The sequence below is a fragment of the Canis aureus genome, chromosome 15 (genome assembly GCF_053574225.1).
Source record: "Canis aureus isolate CA01 chromosome 15, VMU_Caureus_v.1.0, whole genome shotgun sequence".
NCBI classification, from domain to species: Eukaryota; Metazoa; Chordata; class Mammalia; order Carnivora; family Canidae; genus Canis; species Canis aureus.
This window is the reverse complement of record NC_135625.1, coordinates 7,347,313-7,370,804: the sequence shown is the minus strand read 5'-3', so window position 1 is coordinate 7,370,804 and position 23,492 is coordinate 7,347,313.

The following is a 23,492-nucleotide window of genomic DNA, read 5'->3' as shown; positions in this document are numbered from 1 at the left end:
TGCAAGGTGCTGCTTCTCCCTCTGTGTGGCTGCCTCTCTCGGTCTCTCTCTCTGTGTCTCTTGAGGTCCTTGTATTGATCCAAATATTTTGAACATTTATCCTCTGAGATTGTTTCTCTATTGCATAGTTGGTCCTGTTTGTGTAAGAGACAGGCAGGGAGCTTGAGCGGGAGAGGGAGCCCCAGCTCCTCAAGCCCACGGGGCCCCAGCGCAGGGCCTTCCGGGGCAGGATCCCAGGCCTCCCGGCGGCTCCCTGCAGGCTGCACGTCCCCTCTGTCCCACCTCAGGGTGCAGGGGCCTCGGCCTGGAGGGGGCATCGGATCGTCCCGAAGAAGCTCAGCCAGACGGAGCTGCTGGAGTACAAAGTCCGACAACTGCTGCTCGTCTTGCAGCGCAGGGACGTCATCTACATCTTTAGCTTTTTGGAAGATTACCATGAATTCGCCACCACGGACGAGGTGCTGGACCTGCTGTTCACCGAGTGAGCACCTGCCCCTCCGCAGCCCAGGGCTGGGCCACCTGCTGCTGGGGAGGCTGGGGATGGTGTGAGCTTCCCGGCCTCGGGCTGCTCCCCCGCCTGAAGCAGGGTCCCCCAGGGCCTAGGGGGGTCCTGGAGGGCAGCCCTGGGGCCTGCCTGTGGCGGGTCAGCCAGAGGGGCTGTGCCTGTGCTTAGCAGCCGTCCTCTTCCCCGTGACCAGGCCTGTGCCTCCTCCCCGCCCCCCCATCACCAGGGTCCTGAGCGGCCTGTTTCCCCATTGAAAGGGAGGTTTCAGAGTCCATCGGGGGTCTGAGTCCTGGGGCAACCAGACCCGGTGACCCCGGGGCGCCCCGGGCCCACTTGGATATGGGCCATGGGCCTGGCCGGAGCCCTTTCATGCTCAAGCCTTCAGGAGGCCCCAGCAGGTGCGGGCACTTCTCTGGGAGCTGCCCGTGGCCCCATGCACAAAGCTGACAGCCCCCAGGGCTCTGGCCTAGTCGGGGTCAGAGGGTGACAGCCCCCATGATGAGAGGTCACGTCCACAGGACGATTCATGGGATGCTCCCGCCCTCCTATAGGTATGGGTGCATCATAGATGCGTGGGGTAACAATGACGTGGTCCTGCAATGATGGAAACTGTGAGTGACTCCGGCTCCTGCAGGAGGGCCTTCCCTCTCCAGGAGGGCAGCGAGGGTGCTGTGGGGTGGGGGGGGGCTGCACCGTCACCCCACACATCTGCAATTCCTGTGACAGGGTAAAGGTCTAAGGCCCCTTCTGGAAAAGAGCGAAGGAGAGCGGTAGATGGGGTGCAGGCTTGGTGGAAGGCACTGGGACCCCTAAGGAGACCTTCTCCATGCACCCCCAACCCTCTCTCTGCCCCACACCTGGGACAAAGAGCAGAAGGGGTGGGTAGCATCGCACTTCCCAATCTGGTGGCACCTGCACCCGGGGGCACAGCAGGGGGTCAGGACGGCCGGTGATGGCTCCCGGACCAGGCGGCCCCCGCCCCGTGGGACATGGGATATTAGAGTCAGTAGAGGGACACGCCCTGGGGGCCCCTCATGAGGGAGGCAGCCCAGAGCCACAGGAGGGAAGGTGGAGGTCCCGGGCGGCTCCTGGCAAGGCCTGGCAGGACACAGAGCCCGAGCCCTCCTGCCTTGGAGCTTCCAGAGCGACAGTGTGTGCAGTGAGGGCAATGACAGGCCAGACGCCCCCCGTCCCTGGACGCCTGCCGGTGGACTCAAGGGGCTGGTGGGCAGGGACCAGGCTGAGGAGGGAGCCCTGCTTCTCCAGGAGAGATGCTGATGGTCACCCCGCTGGGCCTGGGCTCCCCGCACAGAGGCTGTGTGCCAGCCCCTCCTCGGGGAGCAGGCCTGTGGCAGGCAGGACCGCCAGGTGGCAGGGGCACGAGGAGCAAGACTGGCTTCTGACACCCCGCGTGGGAGGCCGGGGCCCCGGGTCCTGCAGGGCTTCCCTGGGACACCTGCATGTGACAGAGCCCTGTCTTCTGATGCCTGTGCCCACCTGTCCCTCCCCAGGGCCATCTCCTGCATGCTGGAAATATGGCTGGATTATTATGGGGACGACTTTTGTCAGTTCCCAGAATTTCCGTCCCTTATGAAACTTCTGCAATTGCTAAGACAGCACATGCCAGGCACAGATGTGCATCTCTGGGCCCTGCGTTACCTGAGGCAATTCAGACACCTCCAGGCCCATCCTTCTCTGTTGGTAACCAATGTATGTCCTTCTGGTCAACCTCTGCATGCAGAGGTGAAGAGACCCTCTTTGTGTGCTTCCTTTAAGTATAATGAGTTCTTCTGAAGAATGTGATGAGTTGAAATTGTATTTTCAAATCATGAAGCCAGAGCCTGTGCCAGACCTTCTGCTACCTCTCAAAGATTTGCTCTAATTCTAAATGTAAAATTAGGAGAAGTGGAAAAGGATAAGATAAGCCATTGCCTTTTTACCTCTGAGAATTGGATGCTATTTCTATGTAATTTTCTTCTGAGACAGCCATTGAGTTGGTTAGAAAAAGGCTTTTACTGATGAGATATTGTTAAGCATTCTTGTATCAATATTCTCAATTTAGCAACCAGAAAATTTTTCCTCAGGAAAGGAGTACTATGTGATGAAAACCCAGTAATCAGCATATTTTCCCCCATTTTTTGGAAGTGACATTTCACACACAGGTGCCAAAAGTGAATTGGGGTGGGAGAGTGAGAAACTTTCAAATTTATAGTTATTACAGAAATTGTGGAAATTATGATCTGACTGGAAAGCAATCTTGTATCACCTCCCAAATAATCATGGTCTTTTTTTTAATAAAAAGCAGACAAAAAAATTGTTTCCTGCCTTGTTAATGTTCTCCATTCTCACTGGTGTGAGGTGGGATCTCATGGTGGTTTTGATTTGTATTTCCCTGATGGCCAGTGATGTGGAGCATTTTCTCATGTGCTTGGTGGGCAGGTCCATGTCTTCCTCTGTGAGATTTCTGTTCATGTCTTTTGCTCATTTCATGATTGGATTGTTTGTTTCTTTGGTGTTGAGTTTAATAAGTTCTTTATAGATCTTGGAAACTAGCCCTTTATCTGATAGGTCATTTGCAAATATCTTCTCCCGTTCTGCAGGTTGTCTTTCAGTTTTGCTGTGCAGAAGCTTCTTATCTTGATGAAGTCCCAACAGTTTATTTTTGCTTCACTTTCCCTTGCCTTCATGGATGTATCTTGCAAGAAGTTGCTGTGGCCAAGTTCAAAAAGGGTGTTGCCTGTGTTCTCCTCTAGGATTTTGATGGAATCTTGTCTCACTTTTAGATCTTCCATCATTTTGAGTTTATCTTTGTGTATGATGTAAGAGAATGATCCAGTTTCATTCTTCTGCATGTGGATGTCCAGTGTTCCCAGCACCATTTATTGAAGAGACTGTCTTTTTTCCAGTGGGTAGGCTTTCCTGCTTTGTTGAATGTTAGTTGACCATAAAGTTGAGGGTCCACTTCTGGATTCTCTATTCTGTTCCATTGATCTATGTGTCTGTTTTTGTGCCTGGACCACAGTGTCTTGATGACCACAGCTTTGTAGTACAACCTGAAATCTGGCATTGTGATGCCCCCAGCTATGGTTTTCTTTTTCAATATTCCCCTGGCTATTCGGGGTCTTTTCTGATTCCACACAAATCTTAAGATGATTTGTACCAACTCTCTGAAGAAATTCCATGGTATTTTGATAGGGATTGCATTGAACGTGTAAATTGCCCTGGGGAGCATTGGCATTTTCACAATATTAATTCTTCCAATCCATGAGCATGGAATATTTTTCCATCTCTTTGTGTCTTCCTCCATTTCTTTCAGAAGTGTTCTGTAGTTTTTAGGGTATAGATCCTTTACCTCTTTGTTTAGGTTGATTCCTAGGTATCTTATGCTTTTGGGTGCAATTGTAAATGGGATTGACTCCTTAATTTCTCTTTCTTCAGTCTCATTGTTAGTGTACAGAAATGCCACTGACTTCTGGGCATTGATTTTGTATCCTGCCACACTGCCAAATTGCTGTATGAGTTCTAGCAATCTTGGGGTGGACTCTTTTGGGTTTTCTATGTAAAGTATCATGTCATCTGCGAAGAGGGAGAGTTTGATTTTTTCTTTGCCAATTTGAACACCTTTTATCCTTTTTGTTGCCTGATGGCTGAGGCTAGGACTTCTAGTGCTATGTTGAATAGCAGTGGTGAGAGTGGACATCCCTGTCCTCTTCCTGATCTTAGGGGAAAGGCTCCCAGTGCTTCCCCATTGAGAAAGTTGCTGTGGGCTTCTCATAGATGGTTTTTAAGATGCTGAAGAATATTCCCTCTCTCCCTACACTCTGAAGAGTTTTGATCAGGAACGGATGCTCTATTTTGTCAAATGCTTTCTCTGTCTCTATTGAGAGGGTCAGATGGTTCTTGTTTTCTTCTCTTGCTGATATGGTTAGTCACATTGATTGTTTACGTGTGTTGAACCAGCTTTGCATCCCGGGCATAAATCCCACTTAGTCATTTTGAATAATCTTCTTAATATATTGTTGGCTTCTATTGGCTAGTATCCTGTTGAGAATTTTTGCATCCATGTTCATCAGGGATATTGGTCTCTAATTCTCCTTCTGGGTGGGGTCTTTGTTGGGTTTTGGAATTAAGGTGATGCTGGCCTCATAGAAGAAGTTTGGAAGTACTCCATCTCTTTCTACCTTTAAACAGCTGTAATGGAATAGGTACGGTTTCTTCATTAAGCGTTTCATAGAATTCTCCAGGGAAGCCATCTGGCCCTGGACTTTTGTGTCTTTGGAGGTTTTTGATGACTGCTTCAATTTTCTCCCTGGTTATTGGCCAGTTAAGGTTTTCTATTTCTTCCTGTTCCAGTTTTGGTAGTTCGTGGTTTTCCAGAAATCTGTCCATTTCTTCTAGATTGCCTAATTTAATGGCGTATGGCTGCCCATAATAAGTTTTTAAAATCGTTTGTATTTCCTTGGTGTTGGTAGTGATCTCCCCTTTGTCATTCATGATTTTATTAATTTGAGTCTTTTCTCTCCTTTTTAATAAGGCTGGCTAATGTTTCATCTTATTAATTCTTTCAAAGAACCAACTCCTGGTTTCGTTGATCAGTCGCACAGTTCTTCTGGTCTCTATTTCATTGAGTTCTGCTCACATCGTTTTTAACCCTCTTCTTCTGCTGGGTGTAGGATCTATTTGCTGTCTTTTCTCCAGCTCTCTGACCATTGGCTTTCTGACATTGAATTGTAATCCAGATTTTGTAACTCTGTGGGAGAGAGGACTGTTTCTCTTTCTTTTGAGGTGAGTTTTTCCTTCTAGTCATTTTGCTCAGTGCAGAGTGGCCAAAAACAAGTTGTATTGGGAAAAGGAGAAAAAGAGAGGAGAGAAAGAAGGAAAGAAAAGAGAAAAAGAAAAAAGAAAAAAGGAAGAAAAAAGAAAAAAAAGAGAAAGAAAAAGGAATAAAGGGAAAAAAAAGGTGGGGGAAGCAAACAGAAATCAAAAAGCAAAATAAAACGAAACAAAAAAAAAACAAAAACAAAAACAAAACCACGGGGGAGTATCTTCTGATTCTACTTTAAGTCCCTTGACTTCCCCTGGAACTTGTCTGTCTAGCTGGTGTTCTGGGGGAGGGGCCTGTTGTGCTGATTCTCAGGTGTTAGCAGTTGGGGGAGCTGCTCTGCCCCCTGCCTGGTGCAGGGCTCAGTGGGGGTTGTTTACCCCGTGAGGCTCCAGGAGCAACAACCCCAGTGGCAGCGGCCGGTATGGAGCCCTAGAGTCAGCTCCTGCAATAACTACAAAGCTCTCGGTCTGCAGGGCCTGGAGGCTCCGGGGCGGGGCCGCTGATCTGCTCAGCTCGGGGCAGGAGCGTCCTTGCTGTCCTGGGCCCTCCCGGGCTCTGCCTGTCCCGGGGGGAGGCCGGATCCTGGGCTGTGTCCCGGCGCCCTGTGCTCCCGGTCTGCACTGTTGGATTCGTGCTCCTGCCCCGCAGCCCCCTCAACGGAGCCGCCCCCGAGCCCCCCGAGCTGCTCCGGGTCCCCCCGTGCGCGCTGCAGCCCTTAGGGAGCTCGGCGCACTCTCCTGGGCGCGCAGGTGTCTGTTAGTGTCCCCGGGAGCCCGAGGGCATCCCCGCCCTCCTGGGTCCTGCTCCACCTCCCCGCGAGGCCCTTTCCGCCCGGGAAGGTCGGTGCAGCTCCTGCTCCTCCGGGACGGGGCTCTCCTGTCCTGAGGACACTCGCCCCGGCCTCAGCCTGGCTCCTCGCGGGGCCCCTCCCCCTTGGAGGCCTTTGTTTCTTTACTTCTTTTTCCCCGTCTTCCTACCTTGATAGATGCGCGAACTCTTCTCACTGTATCATTCCAGCTGGTCTCTCTTTAAATCTCAGGCCGAATTCGTAGATTTTCAGGATGATTTGAAGGTTATCTAGGTAATTTGGTGGAGACAGGTGATTTGGGGATCCTACTCTTCCGACATCTTGCCCCTCTTCTCGCACTTAACAATTTTAAAAATATACTTAGATTCTTGAATGTAGAAAATCATAATATTCATTAATATATGAGAGCCCACTCTCTAAATATGTCTCAATTACATGCTGATGAACATTTACTTATTTCCTGGTTATCACAATTACAATGTTGATACACACTTCTACAGGTTAAATACCAAGAAATATAATCTATGAGCCATACGTCATATGTATATTCACTTTATTGAAAATTTATATTTTTGTTATTCAAATTTATATTTTATAAATGCTTTTGAAACACATTGCCACCAGCAGGATATTAGAGTTCTCTTTTCTTGGTATTCTCACCATCATTGATAGTACCTGACATACTAGTTTTTGTCTATTTTTTTGTCAAAAAAGTTTGCCTATTTTGGGGATATGTAGTCTTCACAGCTTCTTGCATTCCCATGATTAGTAAGGTGAGAACTAATATTTACATATTTTTTACCACTTTGATTCCTTCTGTTTAAATTATTTTTTAAATTTTATTGACATGATGGAGAGTTTTGTTTTCTAGATACATACAAGGCATTTTCCTCTCTTTAATAATATTTTTTTAACAATTGGAAAACCAGAATTTTCAAGACAGGTATAGTGTAAAAGGAAAGTGATAACCTCAAGCTAATATATTCAAGGCATATTATAATGGACATGGCACCAGGACCTATGAATTTCTGATCTGAATGTCAAAGTAGGCAATATCATCTGGTGACATGGGCTTGAAATCTGGGGGTTTTAGTTGGAGAGAGAGACTATGGTACATAAGTTGTAATGAAGAGTAAAGAATACACCTATTCATCACCATTGCCAGTGATTTGCAGAGAATTTTAAAGGAAGCGTCACAGCCTAACAGTCATAGAAAAGATTCAGGTTTCATGTGGGAAGAGATATGGAAGGAGTCATCATAATAAATTGATGAGATGTGGGTTCCAGAAAGTGTAGAGAAAAATTTTCCATATTTGGAGAGAGAGAGAATATAGGTTTGTGCTAGTGCTATGTCAGGATGGCATCCGTAAGAGCATGAGAAGCTGAGATTTTAAAGAAAGCCTAGGATTTGGGGATTTTTTGTTGTTGTTGTTGTTATTGATACAAATAGGCAAAAAAGGCATGGGAAGATGAGTTCTGGTCTCTTGAGATAATTTTTCTGAAAGTTTGAGTAGTGGGATAATTTGATACTGATGTAGGAAGGAGTTAGGGGCAGACAGGTCTAGGCAGGGAAAGATAAGAAAGGTCCCAGAGTTAGACTCCTACCCATCCCAAGAAAACAGAGATAAGACAGTAAAAACAGAAAAAATAAACCTGGCTCCCTAGCTCCAGTGAGGGAGTACCTCCCTTGAGTGGCTATTAAGTAATCACAGAAACCAGGCCACGAAGAAATATGTCATTAAGGGGTTATCAATAGTCCCTGCTCAAACCAAGATGCACAAGAATCTCAAGGCCATGGGCTACCTGACTAGGCTCACAGAAATCCCTGGTGTAGAGGAATATTATGTAGGAGATAGTCATGAGAAAGCAGAGAACACCTTGTTTGGGCTCATGATATTTATAAGAACATCTTGTCAGTTATTATGATGGTTACCAGTCCACGATGTTTGTTCTAAATATCCACCTTGATATTGACAAGAAATTCACCAAGTTCCCTGATCAGTTTCCTATAAAAGACAGACCCTAAAAGCCCTCAGGGGCAACCCTGTCAGGACCCCTCTCACTCCTGAGAGCTCTCTGTTCTCTGTTTAATAAACTACCGCTTTGCCCACTCTCTGTCACCTCTGAGATTCATGCTTCGATTCCATGAGACAAGAACCAGGCTCTCTCATATCAATAGGGAGGAGGAAAATTTTCAGGAGTAAGAAGAATGCTGTGGATCCCTCCTTTCTAGATAATAGCAATACAAGACCCAATGGACGGTTTTGTGAAGACAACACAAGAGCTTAGCCCCCCTTCTTCATTCCTATTGTGAAAAAGGAAGCTACAAAACTAGATCCTAAGTGGAACACATTTATATACAAGAATTGTTGATAAAAAAGTATTACAAAGAGATTTTCTATAAATGATTACAGTGGAGAAGATATTGAGAACACCCTAGATATAATTTTGTTTACTAGATAGTTATGATCTGGGAACCAACCCAGGGTATAGCGCCTCAGGTTTGGTTCATTTTGGAGGTGCAACCAGTCCAAATATCTTTCAACCAATCACCCCACATCATTGTAAATCAAGCCAGTCTGGAGGATTGTTCTCTTCTGTTGACTTTTTGCCAAATGAAATAATGCACTGCAGGAATGAATCAGGTAATGCATATTTTCTCAGGATTAATAAAGCATGTAGTAGTACGTCCTGCTTTGTGTCACTGTTTATTTGGGGTGCAATATGAGGAAAAAATCTTACAAATACTATCAGTAATCAATTTTAAAGGTTTTCTTGTATCTAAAAAGAAAACTAATGGAGATCTTTCAACCAGCATACACACACGCACACAAACTGTAATAGACTAACAACATGATTTGGGTGGAATCTTACAAATCTGATGAAGACACCACCAGGGATATCTTTTCAGCACTTCTTGACTTTCAGGTAAGAAATAAAATTCCACTATTATATGGATCTTCCATGTCATTAAAGCAAAGGCAAAAAGGCGGTGAATCAGGTGATTCTCTACCCAGTTAGAAAATGCAAGCAGCAGAAGCACAGTGGTTTGTGGTCTCGAAGAACAAGATGGAGCAAATATAAATCCCAGACTTCAGCTGCTTCAGTTAATTTAGAATTGCACTTTTCTGTTTTCTTTCTTCCTTCTCTCTTTTCTGTTTGTCTCATCTCCCTGTCTTAATCTCGTTCACAATTTACACACACACAAAGACGTATAAAGACACATGGAACTCATCACAGTTTTTGTTACCATTCACAACACAGATGCTTTATAGATTTGGGTGCTAAACTAGGTAAAGTCACAGAAATCTATATATTCTGTCTATATCTGATAGAATAGATATCTATTCATATCATAGATAGATATGAATCTATCTATTCATTAAGGATACTTAATGAATTAAGCCTGGAAAGATAACAAGCACAAGTATTTGGGTTTTCCAAAACATCCCAGAAAGAAATTTATTTTATTTCTCCTCTTTTTAAAATCTGTATAAAATCCATCAGTTTTCTTTTAAGTGGCACTCTGTCAGTGAGTTATGAATGCTTTATTAGAGTCCATTTTATTTCGAACCAATGGTAAATGTGGAAGATTGCTAATAGAGAAAAATTGATCAAAATATCTGAAATCTTAGGATCTAATTTGGTTAATATTTTTAATCAAATGGGGGTATTAACTATAAGCCTTTTTGAACATAAAATTAAGACCATAAAACCAGTCTCTTATAATCTAGATTATGATAAAGTGTAAATGTGAGGGGTGTTAAATTTTACCTTTCATATAAAAATATACGAATGTCATATATTTTATGTGGTTTAAAAACCCAGAAGGAACAGCATTACCTAGAAGCTACCAAAACGTATTTCGGGGATCCCTGGGTGGCACAGCGGTTTGGCGCCTGCCTTTGGCCCAGGGCGCAATCCTGGAGACCCGGGATCGAATCCCATATCGGGCTCCCGGTGCATGGAGCCTGCTTCTCCCTCTGCCTGCTTCTCCCTCTGCCTGTGTCTCTGCCTCTCTCTCTCTCTGTGTGTGTTTGTGTGTGACTGTCATAAAAAAAAAACGTATTTCGAGGAAACAACAGAATTAATATTACCTCAGAATTTGCTAGACATCCAGCCTTGGGATCTAACCCAGCTGTACTGAATAAGATCTGCATTTTAATAAGATACCCAGGTGATTTGTTTTCACATTACCGTTTGAGAAGCACTGTCCTAGAACATGCAGAAGAACACCTGAATTGCATTAGAGAGAAATAAATGGAGTATTTCAATGATGCTTTCTAAGTATATCGTTACTTTCTTGTGTTTTTAATGAAACTGAACAGTTGCTTTTTTTCTGTCAAGATCATATCCCTGAGAAACTATGATACTACTGACCTCACAGTACAAAATAACTTACAAAAGTGTCTAAGGAAAATGTGACTCAATTTGTTCTTATAACCATTCAGCCATATGCATGTTAACCAAACTGCCTCCCCCCTTATGAATAGAAAATGACAATCAAGATAAATTGTCACTTCCTCAGAATGAACACTAATAAAAGTTTCTTAAAAGTCTGACTTGGAAGAAGACTATACTTTCTAGGTCCTCAAAGTCTTTCTTGTAGTAATAACTCACCACACTGTCTTCATTTTTTTTTCTTTAAGCACACTATATTTAAATGGCTAGAAAGATTTAATTTAATCCTTAAAAACTTCGTGTACAAATTTTTAGAGAGAAATCAAGGTCCAGATAAAATGAGTAGAGTTGCTATATATTTGAAGGCTTGAAAATATTGATTGTTACAGTCAAATGTAGAGTGTATACACACACACACTTTAAGAGTAATATTCATTTCACTTATTTATTTCATTTATATTATGACCTATTAGGTAAGAGTACTGAAATCCAGTGATTTGAGGAATGTAGTTTCAATATTTCATTACCAATTATGTTAAAAAGATAATGGATATGGAGTATAAATATAAATATAGCTGTAACAGGCTCTTTTTACAATTTTAATGGTCCTTATCTAATTAACCATTTGCATTATATTTTCCTTATCTATATCACAACTCTGTAATTTATGAGAGTTTCTGTTATGCCAATAGAACAACTACCTAACAACTTTATCATGCCTCCCTAAACATGTTATGATGCCTTAATTCAATATCCCTGCTGTACCCAGTCGTTGTCAAAGATGACATGCTACTTTATACCTTTGATGAAATTTCAGACTAACAGAGCTTTGCCACAGAGAGAAAAATAAAAGATGTCATTTCTAAATTTAGGTGGCAGTATAAACCTTGGTTGAGGTTGGCAAGATCATGGCAAAGAAGGCTATTTGTCACAATAATCAGTAAAGTTAGGAGAAAAAGTTGTCTGTGCTATTAAAAACAAAAATAAAAACAAAGAAAAATATCTGGCAGTATTTGTAATGAATTTATTGATATATTTATCTGGGATCTCTCTGAAAGCTTTGCTTCACATTCCCTAAAGTGCATACATTATCAGTTACTCTAGTGTTCTTAATTTTATACTCTCAGAAAAAATAATACTCTCAGGCTTATATCTGATAATCAGTAAGATTTCAAAAAATTTTTTTAATTTTTATTTATTTATGATAGTCACAGAGAGAGAGAGAAAGAGAGAGAGAGAGAAAGGGAGGCAGAGACATAGGCAGAGGGAGAAGCAGGCTCCATGCACCGGGAGCCCGACGTGGGATTCGATCCCGGGTCTCCAGGATCGTGCCCTGGGCCAAAGGCAGGCGCCAAACCGCTGCGTCACCCAGGGATCCCAGATTTCAAAATTTTTGTTCAAAATTTTAAACCATGATTATTTGAAGATATTTTTCATATAAGGGAAAAAATTATAGCTGGAGTTTTAAAAATATATCTTTGATGATGTACCCTAAAGTTCAGTTAGAATTATTGCAATGACTTAAAAGCAAAGAAATGTTGATTTACAGTTATGCAATACACATACCTCTTTTCTAAAATTTAAGTTATATAAGTTTATTATAAGCATTTACTTATTCACATTCAAGCTTATATTCTTATAAAATGGAAAATGTAGATTTAAAAAATAATCAAGCAGAATTTTGAGTGATAAACTAAGCTCCGGTTTTCAAACTAAGATCTTAATTTAAATAAGCTGGTTTAGTAAGGTAAAATAGTGTTAAAAATTATTCTAAAAATGTTGTTAGATGGCAGGTGTTAAAAATCACTTATTCTCTCAGTAGGAATTTTTTTAAAAGGTTGTATTTCAGAAGAAATAGTCATTACTAAATATGTATTTATAAGTTGGAAAGGAAAAACTTACACATAGAAGACAGTAATTATGGGTTACATAATATTCTTATAAACTTAGATGAACTAATTTATCTATAAGGGGTTTTTGGTTTATTTATTTCTATAATGTAAGTGAACACTAGATTATTTGCCTTCTGAAACTTGTCTAAATAAGCAACAATCACAGACACCTATATAGCAGTGTGATTTTACTTCACATCCAGCATGTTCCTACATCGCCTGGAAGCAAGGGTTTTGACAGAGTAAATGGAGTAGTAACTTTCTGAGAAAGAGAAAAATCGATGAATCTGTATTCAGCAGGAGCACCCTGCTGGTCTCAGCTGTCCAATGCTGAGCTATAAGTTTCCTTATTGATACACAGGGGCGACTCCATTTACTTTTTTAAAAAGTGCTCCCTCTAGATAACAATAAAAGAAAGATAATAAGTATCGATATTGTAGGAAGTTCCCTGTACAAGCTCTCTGGTAAACAGAAAAAAAATAGGTCAAGTTCTTCTGGAGTTCAGTGTTTGTACAGAATGAGTTCAGGATGATACACTCAGTGCCGTAACTCTATTAGCCATATCTATGAAATTTTCCTGAGTGCCACTTTAAGTATATTGTGTTCTTTATTTCTGGCACTTACGGTTAACATAAAATCTGAATGTAGCCTTCCACAGTTTCATCTTACATTTTTTTTTCCTACACAGATAGGTTAATACATGATATAACCAAGGCTGTATGAGATTAAAATAATTTCTACTTCAGCTTTAATAGAGGAAACAACATCATGTAGAAAATCTTTGGGGATATTTCTAGAGGGAAATAAGAATGTGCATATCAATTTTGATCCAGGTTTACCACAATATCCCTACTCACAGAATAAATATTTATATAGTCACTATTAGAAAATAACACATAAAGAAGGTATCTCTAACTACTCCTATATCTCCACTTGCAGTCTTGGGCCATTCTATCTTCTGATTATTCTGTTGGGACTATGCATGTTATACTTGCTCATCCCAGCTTTATTTGTAATGCCTCTTATCTCTTGCCAAGCATAGCTCTGATTTCTGCGCACCTTCCTATTTGGGCAAGACATTAAAGGTTCTTATCATTTCCATTTCAAAGTGATCTTAGGGAAGTAGAAGAACTCAGAGTTCAGCTCTTAACAGGATGATACCCTTTGAAATAACCATTCCAATATTGTCCTTGAAATAACATCTGTAGCTTGCCATCAATGTTTTCTTTTCCCAATTCTGCTGTGGCTTTTACTCCTGCTAAATCATATAAAAAATAACTAACAGTTTTTTGTTTCCTCTAGAATATATCCGTTAAGCTAATTGAAGAATTGTCTTAATGTTGCCTGCAGGCATTCATAAATGTTATATAAAATGTACCATCATCATTTGCTAAATGACTGAGAGTACACAGGATTGGCAAAATAGCTTTGCAGTCACACATTGGCTTCATTTGATGTTTTCTAATCACACATTTTTTTTTTAACATTCTGCATTACTTTAATCTTTAATACCAAATCTACAAATGTGAATTCATGGAGACCCTCCACTATACTATGTTTTGGCAAATAATTATTGTTTTCAATGCCTAATAGCATTATGGGCTAAAAGATCACTATATTTTACCTGTTAGAAATTACATTTTAATAGACAATGTGCATGAAAAGCAGCATTAATTTTTAGCAATTCTATTATTGTTCGATTAAACACTAAAACTTAAATTTTCTTTTTTTTTCTTTTTAAAAACTTAAATTTTCAAATAAACACTTAGCTCTAGATTCTTCCTTCAATATAGCAAAAAATTAATAATATTGCAGGGACTTTTGGAGCCAACTCTTTATTCAAGATATAAATCTCTCAAAAAGAATTTATTAAGAAATGTCTTTGCTAGGTGATTAAAAAGTAAATTAGAAAAATAAAAAAGCAAAATTATTTCAAGTGGACAATACCAATATTCTTGTCATCAAATGCCTATTCTCCTTTTCTTATTTAGAGATACAATTCCTGATATCTAGCATGACACCTAGCCACTTGTGCAATAGAGGTAAGTGGATTTGAAGGGAGGGATTATTGTCATTATCCCAAAATGAAAGCATCGATAGTTAAAGGACATTGTCCTTAGCCTGGAGTTTGGGGGATGGACGGGTGGGAGACAACAGAAACAATAAGCCAAAACAATAGCTATAAGAAAAATTCCCAATATTGTAAATAAAACGATCAACCTATAAAAGCATTTTTTTCTAATGGTCAACTAGTAAAAGGAACAAGAGCTAAGATATTATTAATGATTAACAGCAAACCAAAAGAGGAACTAAATAGCTGGAAAGTCTGGAGAAAGTGGCTGCAGCAAAGATGCTTGTCATTTATGCTTCGTGGCATTCAGATAATATTATACAAGGTCAAGATTCCAAGCTACAAAACAAATTCAATATTAATAAAAATCCAGAAACCTTCTTAGGCAAATTGCTGAACCTTATAATATTTATGTATTTATAAATTTATGTATTTATAACATTTATAAACATGTGTATGTTATAGGATATCTTATACTAAAGATCTTGAAGGTGAATCAGGCTGTAAAAACAAAGAATGGGGGAAAGTCTTTCCCTGGGTGTTATGAAGACATTATTATAGTCATAGTAATAAAAATAGTGTGGAGTTTTCACAAGAACAGACAATCTGACCCATCTGCAAAATGGGAAAATTCAGAGATAGAATCAACTATGGAATTAGGTACCATAAAGAAAGAGAGAAAAGATAGTCTAGTAAAAGAGGGAAAAACTGTTAAACCATTTGAAAAAAAAATAATAATACTGCTTCCCTACCTAAAAGGATATAATTTACAGAGAAAAAAAAATTAAATGTAGTAAATGTGTGATGAGATACTCAACATCATTGGTCATCAGGAACATTAACAATAAAACAATAATTAAGTATTATTCTCCTCCTGTTAGTTTGGGACAAATTGGGAAGCTCGTTGGTGTCAAGTGTTGGCCCTGCTCTAGTGAAATGGAAACCTTCTGCACTACTGTTTAGTTCTGTAGACTGATTATTCTAGAAAGCAATCTCTCTTATCTCATAGTTATGGAAATTCATAATTCATTTCATCATCATAATTTTCTACTAAGTTTTGCTATGGTCATGAACTGCCTTCGAATTTCAGTGGCTCACAGTAACAGACCTATCCTTTTAGGCTTCCTTCCTTTCTTGGATATGTACTACATACCTATATAAATTAATTATAAATTTTAAAGGAATTATTTATTTATGGGGCACCAGGGTAGCTCAGTTAAGTGTCTGCCTTCAGCTCAGGTCATGATCCCAGGGTCCTGGGATCCAGCCCATGCCAGGCTCCTTGCTCAGTACAGAGTCTGCTTCTTCTTCTGCCCCTCCTCCTACTCATGCTCTCTCTCTCTCTTTCTAAAATAAGTCTATTTATTTATTTGAGGCAGAGAGCACAAGCAAGAAGTCCAGAGGAAGAGAGAGAGAGAATCTCACACCTCACTCAGTGTACAGCCCAACGTGAGGCCTAATCTCATGACTCTAATATCATAACCTGAGCTGAAACCAAGAGTCAGATGCCTGACTGAGCCATCCGTGTGCCTCAAATTCTCACTTCTTAATTAGGGTTGTAAAATTACTACAATTTCCACTCTGATCTGTGTTTGATACATGCTTTATTTCATTTATTTTCTTCTAATTAGCAGTATCTTCTCCCCCACAAGTCATTTTTGAGTCTGTTTCACAAAATCATGTTTTTCACTTCATTAGCACTTTCCTAAATCACACCAACAAAAATTCAGGCCCAGAAGCTGTTACTAACCATTTTGTTTTTTCCTATTTCAATGTACCTTATAGGCTGCTCTTAATTTTGTTCTAATAGAAAGCAGATCTCACCATCTGACTCCAATACAGACCAACATGTGCTCAATGAAGTTAAAAGTATCTTGCCCAATAATCAAAGCACTTTATCCAATACTAAATTCACTTTTACATTTTTTTTGACTCACCAGCCAGATCTGGCTTTGAATTTCAGGTCTATAACTCACTAGATGTATACACTTATAAAGTTACTTAATCTCACTTGTCCTCTGAAAATGAGAATAATAATATAACCTACTTTACACAATTGTATAAGAATTAATATATGTAAAGTGTCAATCGTATCTATCACAAAGCAAGTATTAAATGGATTATCTACCACTAATAATACATATTGCTAATATTATTATTCTATCCTATTATGTGCTGCAGCCAAATAAAGCATTTCTTCCCCCAGAACATCTCCTGAAAAGTCCTTTTCTTGTGTATTTGTCCATGGATATTCTTACAGATAATATCTTCATGTCCTTGTTTGCTTAACCATGATCTGACCTTTACTCAATGAGAACCTCTTCCCAGGAAAATTCTCAACACCTTGGGTCAGAAATAATCTCTACCTCCAAATTTCCCATTGAAAGCCACACATTTAATAGGACAATCATTTATCTGCTTTTGTTTTTTTTTTTTTTTGTAGAGACCATATTTATTTGTGTCCCTCAGTAGAATGTAAATTTCTGTATTTGGAGAATATGTCAGCAGTTTGATATTTTTAATTCCCAGTGTTTAGTACAGTGCTTTGAACAACATAAATGCTCAAAAAATACTTACTGATTTAAATTTCAATTATACAAATAAGATGTAGCAATTATCAATCTCAAATTAGTTTCAAACTTTCTTTATATCTTATTATAATGATGAAATGCTCCTATGTGTGTGTATTTGCAACCTTACCAATATTCTAAGAAATGTGATTTTTCCATTATTAGTCATAATTTCAATATGCCACATTTTCCATTTTTACATGTCAGGTAGGTGACAGTTTCCTTCACTCATGACTCTTCCTTTACAATTCCTTTATCTCATATAGTGAATTATTCATAAATATGAAAATCTGATCAATAAAATTTAGTGCTAAAGTATGGTAAGAGGCAGTATTTTTCAATGTTCAAACTAGTAATAAAATGATTATTTCATAACCACCTAAAATGTAACCAAAAGTAGATTTCTTTCCCCAAACTTATAGGAAAAAAAATACATTGGCAGAAGAGTGTTAGTCTTACCAAAAAAACCTGTTTACATTTCCTTGTTCCTGTGTTTAAATGAGGTCCCTTAATTACTCTTGACAGTGGACATTTAGCCAACCTATTTGCTACTTTTGAGTCAAGGCAACTATATGAGTTAAGGACAAATGGGGCTAGGCAGGGCTAGGTAGGGGGCCATGGAAGTAGGCTCACAAAAATCCCCAAAATGCTGAGGTATAAGGAAACCAGAGATAAAGGAACAAGCCAGACCACCCTGCCCTAGGTGTGGGTGAGGAGGGTATCTTTTTATGACAGTCATCTGTGACCAACAAAGGATAACCAGACCCCAAAGAAGAAGTAAGGCATCAAAGACGTTATCACTAGTCCTTACTCAGTGGTGATATCAGTAGACAATGTTAAAAGATTTAAGTTCCCTGGTTGGCTTCCAGTAAAAGACCAACCCTACAAGCCCGCAGTGGCAACCCAGTAGGGACATCTCTCACTTCTGAGAACTTTCTCTGTGTTTACTAAACTTTTATTCCTTTACTCACTCTCCTTTGTCTGCAAGATTCATTCTTTGACTCTGTGAGATAAGAGCCAAACTCTCCCGTATCATAGATAGTTTGATTGTTTATAACTATTTTTTCCAAATTCTCTCATCTGAGTAGTTAATAGATGATAGAATTAGAACATCCAAACAGCCCAAATTTTAAAGAGTATCATGCTATAAAGGAGAGTCACTCGGGGATCCCTGGGTGGCGCAGCGGTTTGGCGCCTGCCTTTGGCCCAGGGCGCAATCCTGGAGACCCGGGATCAAATCCCACATTGGGCTCCCGGTGCATGGAGCCTGCTTTTCCCTCTGCCTGTGTCTCTGCCTCTCTCTCTCTCTCTCTGTGACTATCATAAATAAATAAAAATTAAAAAAAAAAGGAGAGTCACTCAACTCTCATCTATCTCCCTACTTATCTATAACATTACATATTTTTTCTCAAATCATCAAAGTATGAAATACATACACAAAAGTTGTTCTTGGCTTAAGCACTAAGGTCTTCAGGGTTTATTTATTATTGCATTAACCCAGCCTATTCTGACTAATAATACTGACTTAAAAAAGGAAAGGACAAAAAGCCATTCACGGGCACTTATTTTAAGGAATGAAAACACTGTAAATAAAATCTTTCCTTTTGTTCTAGCTATTTCTACTTGGTTGGTTAATAGAAAATATTTTCCATAAATAGTTACAGATTTCATTTGTATTCAGATATTTTTCTTTTTGTTGACGTTCATTTTTGGTAGTGAAGCCATCTTTTCCCAAAGCAGGTTCCACAAAGCATTAGGTCTATAGTATATGAAAAAAGAAATTTATAAGGAGAGAACTATCCTACAGAATTAACTAATTTAATTTATAAGGCATCTGTTAAGTTACAATTTTTATTTTCATAAATAAAGCTCAATTTTTAAAAAAAGAGTAATTTCTAAAATGACAGATCTCAGTTAACCCTGATACCAACTGAAATATTTTTCCTCCAGCTTTTCACCTGACATGCCATGCATTCGCAAAGATGTGAATATAAGCTCTTCCTCTCTCTGAGTTCAATCCATCTTAAAATTTTCCTACAATAAGAAGCACTGGTAAGGAATATGTACTTTACTAAAATTTGATAAAGTTGAAGAAGAGTGTATGTATCTCAGGCATCACATAGCAAAAATATTCTTTCCTCAAGAAACTTTTTCATCCATGATGCTATTGGTTTTCTATCTTTTCTTTTCTTGCATTTTTTGGATCTCCTCTGCCCTCCTTCAAACAGTCCTCAGCTTTTAATCCTTTCTTACTGAATGGATCAAATTTATCCTTTTTGTTGTACAGAGAATTTCAACAAATTTCTCTAAAGTCTGGGTTCCAGCAGTATATACTGAGTGTAGGCCAAGTACTGAACAAATTGCTGCTTCTTTTTAAATGAGTGGCTCCCCACTCTAAAGAATGCTGAGAAATATAATATCCTCAATCTTGTTATTCTTAGATGGCCTGAACTCACCAACCAGTTTATTGGATTCTTTCACAACCTTAAATGTCAGTCTAAATGTTGCTTCTTTTTAAAATACACCTCTGAACCTTTACACCTTTCTCTGTCCATAAGGTTTCACTGTGCATCTCTCTAAATAGCAATTATTCTGCAGAGTGGCAAATATTTTTCTACTCCATTGGAAACTGAAAAGCCATCAAGTCAGTTAAGGGAATTTTCATCCTGTGAGATCATAAGAGAGGAAGGGAAAAAAAGTGGCTGCATTCAAAATTAAAGGAGGATCAAGCATATATCTATCTCTCTATATATACACATTTGTTTCTGTTATTGTTTTTTAGTGTTATTATTTTTGCCCTGTTCTTATTTTTGTCTTCCACTCTTATTCTGTGTTTTGTGGTTTTAACTGGACAGTTACAGTTACATTTTTCTCCTTTTTTTATAGCATATCAATACTTGATTTGTTTGTTTTTAACATTTTTTCTCCTAGTTGCCCTGCAGTTTGCAATATACATTTACAACTAATCCATGACCACTTTCAAACAACGGTATGTCATTTAACAGATACTGTGAGTACTTTATAATAACACCACAATCCTAGTCCCCTCCTGTTTTCTCTTGTCTTGTGTATTTCAATTTACTTGTATATGGGCATCCACAAGCATGTATATATTCATTATATATATATATAATGAATATATATATATATATATATATATATATATATATATATATATATGTATAATCAAATTCATTGTTGGTATCATTTTGAACAAATTGTTCTCGGTTAGATCAATTAACAATAGGAACAGTTTAAATTTTGCCTTCCCTTACTTCGTTAATGCTCTCTCTTTATGTGGAAATTAGTTTCCAATCTGTATCATTTCTATTCACTCTAAAGAAACTCTCAAAGTTTTGTGCACATCTACTGGCAACTAATTCCCTCAATTTTATTTGTCTAAAATAGCCTTTATTTCTCCTTCACTTTTGAAGCATAATTTTGTAGGGTACAAAATTCTATGTTGATGTTATTTTTCTCTCAATGTTTTAAATATGTAGTTCACTTTTTTCTTGCTTGCATAGTTTCTTAGAAGTAGGATGCAATTCTAAGTGCTGTTTTTCTATCGGTAAAGTGTTTTTCCTCAACTTCTGGTTTCTTTCAGGAGTTTATCTTTTGCTTTATTTTCCGGGTAGTTTGAAAATTATGTGCCCAGGTGTCATTTTTAGCGTTTATCCTACTAGTGTTCTCTGATTCAGAAAAGAAACAAACAACAATGAGCCACCACTTGAGTGAACTTCAAGGAAAACACTAACTTTAGGGGAAGGCCAAATTCACAACAGAGCAAAATGTTGAGAAGAATGTTCAAAGAAGACATTGAGGATCTGGGCAACTTCCAATTATAAGGGAACACTGAAGAGTCTTCAAGAGTGTGGGGGAGTAATAGGGAAGAGAAACTGATAGAAACCCGAAAAACGTATAAAACTTAGAGTCTTGGAGTTAAGATTGACCTGTGATTCCTATTGTCACTGATATGGAAGAAATTTAATTCCCAATCATCCTGGTGGGCTTGTTGCATAGAATTATGGAGAAACAGGGTGAAAGGATGGAGAGAAGAATGGGTATCTAAGATTTCTCTTAATCTCTGTTTAAAGAAACATGTGGGCTGGGGAAGGTAGGTTCTTATTTCAATCACATTGTTGCTTTTTTGATCTGTGATGCTGATGCTCAATGTCCTAGTTGGGATATGTATGTCTAGCAAGGATGAAGGGGGTTATTCTACTCTGTTAGGAAGGGGCAAGTTGCACATATGTCATAGGTCTTCTCTTAACTCCTATTGATGGAATTGAGCACCTTCAGGAAATAGGATGTTTTTCTGATGTTGAACTTTTTATCCCCTAATAAAAGGAAAAGAAACCATAAGAAAATTTGGCTTCAGTCGTTTGTGTGAATGTCTTTCTTATACTCTTGTAAGTAGGTAGACATCCTGGAAACTATGATCTTACTCTAAGGATGTTGGCTCTGTTTGGGAATATCAAAAATGAATTGTGAATGTGTTGACTTTTTTTTTATTGCATGAATAGAGGGAAAAGTTAATTGGGTAATGGAAAAAATTATAGTTTTACTAAAATAACCAATTAATTGTTTAGAATTGAAATAAATGGAAAGAAAAAAACTACTTTTTCTATTCAACATTTTCATTCATAGGACAAGCAAGATTTTTTTTAAGGCTTGAAATTCAATGTGAGTATAAGAAAAATTTATGCTTTATGCATATCTTTCCCAAAACTGACATTACAATAAGCTCTACACCTATTGTTATTACAATAGGGCAGAAATGAAGTTTATCAGAAGTATTAGTGCCAAGGCTAGGCAAAGGAATATGAAAGAGTTGCAGAGATATTTTTTTTTTGAGTTGCAGAGATATTTGTAAAAGGTATATTGAAGCAGTGCTGGTGAAGAATTTTACTGTTGGCTGAGATGAGCAAAGAATAATGTATAAGGTGACACTAATTCACTGTATTATATTCAGAAGGTGAATGATGTGGTTTAAAGAATTTTATCTCAGTTTAATTCAATAGTTCAGAATCACTCAGCATTAAATTAGACTCCTGTTAAGACTATATATCAGGGTCTAAGTATTACAATTTTAACTTTGTTTTGATCTTCTCCAAACTTTCTCTCTTACTTCCTATGCTTTCTTGTTTTATCATTCCTGACATTAGTCTTCACATATATGTTTCGTTTTATCTGTATCTTACACTTCCACAATGTAGGGCTTCTAAAATACCTCACTATCATTCTTATCAATTAAATTTCTAACTTAAATTTACAAAAAAAATTAGTCGTCTAAATTTAACTTACAACTACTCTTCTCATTTTCAGCTTGTCTGGGAACTATGATAGATTAAATTATAGAAGAGTATGACTTTCACACCTGTGAACTTTCATAAAACTTGATAAAAATCAAGACAGTAATCCTGCCTGATGATACGGAATTAAAGAAAGAAATATTTCTTTTTTCATTATGAAATATGAAAAGTACTACCGACTCTTTCTCATGTGTTTCTCAAATATTTTTCTGGTCATATTTTTCATACATTAAAAGAAGCAGCAATAGTACCATCTCCCTGACACATGAGATATAATTAAAATGCAATAAATACAAAGCTAAAAGAGTTATATTTTAATTTTCTCTTTTTAATACTTTATTTTTTTTAATTTTTATTTATTTATGATAGTCACAGAGAGAGAGAGAGAGAGAGAGGCAGAGACACAGGCAGAGGGAGAAGCAGGCTCCATGCACCGGGAGCTCGATGTGGGATTTGATCCCGGGTCTCCAGGATCACACCCTGGGCCAAAGACAGGCGCTAAACCACTGCGCCACCCAGGGATCCCTATTTTAATTTTCATTTTAAGTTTAACACATTTAGTAATAAAAACAATGACAGAAAAATATATGCACATAGAGATATAGTTATATATGTGTACATAGAGCTATAATATGCATACCAGATATTATAACATGAAAAATACTTTCATGAAATATTACAATGGCCAGACAAAAAGAACTTCAGTCATTCCCTTTTTATGAAGTCACTAAACACAATAATTATCTAAGATATTCAAAATTTGAGGTAATTCTAATATTAATAAAACTTCATTGCAGTTTTGAATAAAGTTTTTGTTAAAATAAGCCAACAAAAATATTTTAAAGAGTTCCAAAATTACAGACTTGGAAACAGAATCAGGCTAGGTACCTGACATCCAGTGATAAAATAAAAATTAAGTGTTACACTCCTAAGTATAATAAAGTGATGTGTTTCAATTGCTCTCATGTGAATTCCCTACTGTCATGTAAAATTCCACCTCAGCATAGTTATTCAAATTGTAATGTTTACTGTATACAAAGATTATGTGCCTTCTATCAATGTCTTTAAAAATGAATAAAGAAAGAAAGAAAGATTAACAGGAACACAG